The sequence below is a fragment of the Nannospalax galili genome, unplaced genomic scaffold (genome assembly GCF_000622305.1).
Source record: "Nannospalax galili isolate Female #2095 unplaced genomic scaffold, S.galili_v1.0 scaffold612, whole genome shotgun sequence".
Classification (NCBI taxonomy): domain Eukaryota; kingdom Metazoa; phylum Chordata; class Mammalia; order Rodentia; family Spalacidae; genus Nannospalax; species Nannospalax galili.
The window spans coordinates 2,595,840-2,602,919 of record NW_008333388.1 but is presented as its reverse complement, the minus strand read 5'-3'; the positions used below and the strand labels follow the sequence as shown (position 1 = coordinate 2,602,919).

The 7,080-nt window shown below is 47.6% G+C and overlaps 1 protein-coding gene across 1 annotated transcript in view; it reads left to right on the top strand.

Annotated features, from left to right (window-relative positions):
- The first annotated feature begins 3,926 nt into the window (after positions 1 to 3,926).
- The window catches only part of Extl3 (exostosin like glycosyltransferase 3), a 108,113-nt gene continuing 104,959 nt past the window's right edge, over positions 3,927 to 7,080 (top strand). The window contains exon 1 of the mRNA XM_029561121.1: positions 3,927 to 3,951. The gene's annotated coding sequence lies outside the window, so the exon portion shown is untranslated. The remainder of the gene's footprint in view (positions 3,952 to 7,080) is intronic.

The window sequence follows — 7,080 nt, the reverse complement described above, 5'->3', positions numbered from 1 at the left end:
GAGGGCGGGAAAGAGACAAATAGACAAGACACATTCAGTGGCTACAGAGGCTGGATGTGGTTGCCCACGCCTTTAGTCCCAGCAGAGGCAGGCGGACCTCTGTGAGTTTGAAGTCAGTCTGGTTTACATAGGAGTTCCAGATCAGTCAGAGCTACAATAGTGAGAGCCTGTCTCAAAAATAAGTTAACCATGTAACAAGACCCTGCCCCGCAGCGTGTTCACAGGTCTGTGGTCCCTGCTACATAGTAGCCCATTATTCTCTAGATCCTCGCTGGTCTACGGTTTCACCAGATAGCAGACGCGTGCAGGCTTCTCCATCATCTTGACATCATTTAGTTTTGTTGTTTTATTTTTCCCTGCGTTCCTAGACTTGGGGGTGTTTTAGTTTCCTCACTTCGTTACTATGAGGTGGCCCCAGCATCACAAGTTTTCACTTTGTTCAGCGACTAGCAACCATCAGGACCATCAGCACAGCTCAGGGTCTGAGCCGGCGGCCGGGCTCTGGCTGTTGTTGCAGCGACGCCCGCCAGGGGTCAGAGCAGGCTCGGCGCTGGCCTGCGGTGTCCCACGATGCACCGGGCTCCAGGCCTGCGCCGAAGTCTAACCTATCCCCGACGCCGCAAGCGGGAGGGCGGGGCCTCACAGTTGGGCGGGGCCTGGGCGGGACCTGACCGTCGGGGAGGGGCCGGTGTCGGGGGCAAGGCCGGGTGTTGGGGCGGGGCCTGGTCGTCGGGGCGGGGCCTTTCTGTCGGGGCGGGGCCTGGCCGCAGAGGCTGACCGCCCGTGCTGCAGAGCTCAGCCCCCGGCGCTGCAGCGAGGTAGGAAGGAGCCTTTGGGCTTTGTGCTCTGTGGGCCGCGAGCCCTGTCTCGGTTGTGGACTCCGAGCGGCCTGGAATGGTGCGCCCGGGGATGCGCTGCCTCAGGGCTCTGGGTCAAACTCTTTGTCTGGTCCGGTTCTGCCCCGCTGCATCCCGGGGGCTCGGGTAGCTGTTCGGGGGCCCGGGGGTCGGGGAGCCGGGGGACGGGTTCGCGGGCGGCTCTCGGCCGTCACCCCTGGTGGGGGTATGTGACCCTCGGCGCGGGAACCTGGGGGCGCGGGCCGGCGAGCGGGCACAGTGGCCGCGGCGTCTGGTGAGTGCCACGTGCCCCCGTCCTCTCTCGAGGCGGTTGTCCCTTGGGCCAGGCCCGCGGGGACCCCAAGTCTGCCAGCCCCACGTGTCCACGCAGCACAGCTCCGCGGGGCTCCTTGTGCCACGCCCCTTGTCCGTCTCTGCGCGCCTTAGATTGGGATCCCAGTTAAGAGTTTTGCAAAAAGTCAAGTTCAGCGGCTAGAAGCGCTGGCGGACCGGCCTTCTGTCGGCTTGGGTGTGTGGCTGCCGGTCCCCCTCAGCCTGTCTCTGCTTCCCACGGGTTCAGTCTGTTCAGTCTCACTTCTTGTTGCCCCGTCGTTTCCTTGGCAATCATGTCACAACCTGAAGACTCCAGATTGCGAAGGTGGCTCCACCTTCGCCCACTTTTCAGAGCTCTGCAAAGTTTAGTCCTCGGAATCCCAAACCTAGTATAAAATCAATCATATTTTAAAGACATGTTTTCATCCTGTCATGTCCACTTCCATAAGCCAACTGATTGGCTTTGACTTAGAGCAACTTCTTTATTGCTTAGTAATAATGCTTGTAATTAGGAAAGCTAAAAGATGCTCTTCAGGTGAACAGGGTCCTAGTCAGCAAATGAGGTGATGGTGGGAGGCGGTAGATGGGAAATCCGGCAAACTTGGTTCTCAGATGTTTCTGCCACTAGGAAGGCTGAACTATGGAAATGAACTTTACTGTGCCTTCCCAATTGGAAGGGCCGGGCATGGTGGCACACACCTAATCTAAAATTCAAGGAATGAACACAGACTCCTTTTTTGGTTACCTCTAGCAAGACCTGATAATCAAAATAAGAAAATTCTTTTAAACTGTTACTGTATCACCTCTCCCCAAGGAAGGAGGAGCGTATAGGAGTTAGGATTCCAAATATTGTTAGGCAAAAACCTAATGGTTCTTAACTCTGCCTCGGGGCAGCTTCTCTGGAAGCATCAGTTCTCTTTCATGATAAGAAATTATGAATTGCTTCTTATGTATGCTATTTTCTATTTGGAAGCGATCTGCATTATCCACACCTAACATTAATATTCATTTAAAGGTGTTGTGTATAGCTGGGCATGATGGTGCATGCCTGCAATCTTAGCATTTGGAAACAGGCAGGGATCGCTGTTTGAGGTCGGCCAGGACTTCACACTGAGACCCTGCTAGGAAAAAAAAAAAAAAAAGCAATGTTGTGTGTTTTTTAATAAAAAGACATAGATCTTTAAAACAGTAAAAACAAGAAAGATTTATTTTACATAATATGCATTAGTGAGTCCTGTCCTGACATCTTGGGAGTGACAATTCCCAAGTGAAGACCAAATTCTAGTGGATCACCAGCACCCATAGGAATCACAGAGGCAGAACTACTTTACAGTGAGATTATTCTACACGGTGCAAGCCCCAGTCAGCCTGTGGGCCACAGAACCTTATAGGGAAAGGGAAAGACGCTCATATGAAGATATTCAAACAAAAGTGTGGACTTACTGACATGCAGATCCAGACTAGGTTCAGGTGTTAGGGTTAATTTTATTTTTATTATTTTATGTGTATGTGTTTATTGCCTGCATGCAGGTAAGTGCATCCATGTGGTACAGTGCCCGAGGAGGGCAGAAGAGGCTGTCAGATCCCTTGGAACTGGGTTTACGGACAGTTGTTAGCTGCCATGTGGGTGCTGGGATTCAAACCCCAGTCTTCTGCAAGAACAGTCAGTGTTCTTAACCACTGAGCCATCTATCCAGCCCGCACATTAGGGTTAATTTAAGGAACAGGAGGCCCAGTGCTTTAACAACCTTTCGGGCCTCTTTGTGCTCCAGAAAAGGCAGAACTGACATAGTTCTTGCTTCTGAAGGTGTTTAAACCTAACCTGCAGCCCCAGGCAAGAATTCAGTGGAGTCGGCTCAGTGGTGGCTCATCAGTTACTCACTTCCATAGCAAGTGTTGACAAGCACCTACTGGGTGCCAGATTAGATTCACTGCACTAGTAGAAATGCTGCAAACATGTTACTGGGCTGTGCTGGGATTAAAGGTTGTGCCACCATGCCTGGCCCTGTTTTGTTTTTTTTTTTTTTTTTAATTGACACATGAAAAAATGGAGGCTAGATGAAATGCTTCTGAATAAATAGTGTGGCACTATTCCTTCTTTCTTTCTTCAGAATAAATAGTGTGGCAGCTGATCTAGGGGTGCAAATCAACCCTGGGATCATGATAATGCCGTGTGTGTCTGCTGTGGTGATAGAGCTCTCCTCTGGGTGCTAGGGACGTCTAGTCTAGTCTGTTGGCTTTGGGGAAGGGGACCTCTGGAAGAACCAGCACCTGAAGTCAGTAAGGATGTCGGGCTATTTTAGCCAGAAATGGAAGGAGAGTACTTTAGGGAGAGGGGACCAAGCATTAACAAAATCACAGGGGTCAAGTAGGAGATCCTGTCTCAAGGGGAAAGTGATAGAGCGGGACATCTGACATCCTCTGGCCTCCGGGCATTCACAGGCATGCACTTACCACACGTGTGCACACACACCCCCACACACATTTGGTTAATCCCCCTTTCACTGTTGACCCTTTTGGCTATGAAGAAACTCTTCTTTTAACCTCAGAGACTCAGAAACATAGCCAAGTGGCCATGGACTGAAACAGCTAAACTGTGAGCCCAAATCAATCCGTCTTCCCTTAAAAAATGTCTAAAATGGCGCATTGTATGTTTTTATATATTTTATCATATACAGAAAATTACCACTGACCACCATATTATGATTGTCCAAATCTTAGGGCCTTCTGACAACTTTGTGATGAGGAAGACCAGGAAATGCGATTCAAAAAAGAATAAAAGGTATGTCAGAGAACCCAGCCCAAGAAAAGAACGCTGACTGGATTCTTACGTGACAGATCATCAGACCACTGGGCTGTAAGATAGTAGAGATAGCACTTGTTTAACCCACTCTGTTTATAGATGCAAAGAGGGAGGCCCAGAGTTACCACACTTGCCCAGGGTCACCTCACAAGTTCAAGCAAAGTGAGAATGTGAAACCAAAACCTGTCCTCCTTTGCCAGACTAGTGCTTGGTACCAAGGAGGACTCCGAGCTGATGAACCTGCTCCATCCTACCAAGCAGATGGCAGACCATGTTTTTATCGTTGTCAGCCTTGTAGCGAATTCACAAGAACACAATCACTGAAGAGGCTTGGGCGCTTAGAATTAGGTGCTTGGTTGCTGGCTCCATCTAGGTATCAAGGTGGGAAAATGAGGCTGGGTATGGTAGTACATGCCTGTGGTCCCAGCACTTGGAGGTAGAAGCTGGAGGATCTGAAGTTCAAGGCCAGCTTTTGCTATAAAGTAAAGTTAGCTCAAGGTCAGCCTAGGATCTGTGCGATCCCATCTCAGAAAACAACGGAAAGAAAAAACCCCAGAAGGCTGGAGAAAGGGTCATGAGTCAGTACATTTATTAAAATATCTGAGGGCTAGAGAGAGATGACTCAGGACTTAAGAGCACTTGTTGTGCTTGTAGAGGACCCAAGTTCAGTTCAGTTCCTAGCACCCATGTGGGGTGGCTCACAACTGCCTGTGACTTGAGCTCTAGGGAATTCAGTGCCCTCTTCTGGCCTCAGAGGGCACTTGCACTTACCTGTGTGTACACACACACATACACACACACACACAAACATAATTTAAAAAATATAAAATGAATCTTAAAAATTGGAGAGGCTGGAAGTGTATTTCTATGACAGTGCTTGCCTAGTGACACAGGTCTCTGAGTTGCATCATCAGCACTGAAAAAAAATTTGAGGACCAGTGATATCTTAAACATCTTTAATTTCCAAGTTTTGTGTAGTTACAACTGCTTTGACAACTTTTTTCTCAGTGCCCTTTGCTATTGCACATAAAACTAAGTTGTACAACTTTCATTAACTCCTGGAAAGTCTCAGTAGGGAACAAGGGAACAGGTAGAGGTGAGGATGGGGTGATAGGAGATGACATGGAAAGATACCAGGTACCCAGGAGTGATTCCCACGAGGAAGAACAGCAGGATGCTTACAAGACCTGTGTCTAGGGACTTGTAGATACCAAAGGACGAAGCCTGGTCCTAAAACTCATCTGGGTTAGCTCTGTATAGAAGATGATGCAAAAAAACAGACAAATGTGCTCAGATGAGCAGAGGTGGAGAGAGACAGAGACAGAGAGAGACAGAAACAGAGAGAGAGGAGAGAATATGAATCTGGAAAAAAAACCCCAATTTTCATGTAACTGTGCCAGGTTGACTGAATCTGGATTGGTAAATGTGGATAGAGATTCCTTCTTGTTATTGTTGCTACTTAATACTTGAATTTGCCTACTTCCAGAAGACCTGAGATGTAGACTACAGAATAAAAACTAAAGCACTATGAAACGGGGAAAAAGAGGGTCCCCTAGAGGGTTCTTAGTCTCATTCATAAAAGAATTTAAGAATGGACCCAAACAGAAGCTTTTACAATTTTATTAGAATTTTGAAGAAAAATACTCAGGGCAGGTGAGCTGGTCATCTTGGCAGCTGCCTCGAGGAGAATGGTGGGAAGAAGGAAAGAAAGCATGAAGCCAGGCAGGGTTAGAGCCTGCCTAGGGGTCAGAACCATGGCTGGCAGCCACACAGCTGGGAGAAAGAAGCTTTAGCAAAAAAATAAAGAAATGCAAGATGCTAGGGGCAACCCAAAGCCTTAAAGAATGCATGTTTAGAAAAGGGATATGAAGAAGAAAAAGAGAAATTCCACTTTTCTGAAGAATTCAGAAAAGCAGGAAGACTACCAGAGACTTACACATCTGTGTCTGGATTGAGGAGTTCTGTGCTAGGAGCTAGGATTTCAGACAGGAACAATTCGCTGTCTCATTAATGTACTAGGTGTTCGGCCCATCTATTTAGCATAACTTAAGGTGAACCTGCCTTCCTAGGGATGGTCCTATGACCATATGATTGACCAGTGGAACTGGAAAGCTGGGTGTTCCAACAGACTAAAGATTTTATAGTCTTGAACAGTTAAGTTTATGGGGCTTTTTGCTACTCTAACAACTAGACAGTAAACATTAAAGCAAGTACCAGCTTTGAAACTTCTTCTCAAATTCTGCCATCTTGGAAAAGTCACCCAACCCACCAGCATGACACATTTGCTCATCTGTCAACTGCAGATAACAACTTTCTTTCTTAAAAATATTTTATTTAGCTGGGCGTGGTGGTGTACAATCCCAGCACTTCGGAGACAGAGGCAGGCAGATCTCTGTGAGTTCAGGCCAGCCTGGTCTACATAGTGTGTTCCAGGACAGCTGGGGCTACAGGGGGACCCTGTCTCAAAAAGACAAAAAAAAATTTTTTTAATTTATTATTTTATGTGTATTAGTGTATTACCTGCATCCAGTGTCATGCAGTGCCCTCAGAGGTCAGAAAAGGGTGTCAAATTCCCCTGGAATTGGAGTTACAGACGGTTATTAGCTGCCATGTGGGTACTGCAAGAGCAGCCAGTACTCTTAACTTAAAAGCCAACTCTCTAGCCCTCCCAAGTAACAACTTTCTAGGTTTGTTGTGAGAAGCAGAAACCCACTGGGCATCTACTCACCAGTCACTCAGTGTCTAGATAGTTCTAGCCCTGTGTTAGGGGCAGGAGGGAAGAAGATGGGTAAGCTCTGCTTTTTGGACCTGAAAGGCCAGTAAATGCCAGGGCAGAAGCAGACCTGGGGCAGCCAGCGGAGTGAGATTGAAGGCTTTACTGGAGCCTGGTACTTGGGAGACACACGGTATATATCTTAGCAACTTTTTTCTTTCAACATTTTAATATGCAAAACATACACAAATACAAAACGTGCAAAATCCATCAGCAGCTATTGGTGCCTGTCTGAGGATGCCAACAGCGCAGCTAAGTTAGGCCTGCTGTGTGTTCAGTGCAGTGAAATGTCTCAGTGTGAGGAAAAGGACAATGCAATGCGTTATCTGCTATAT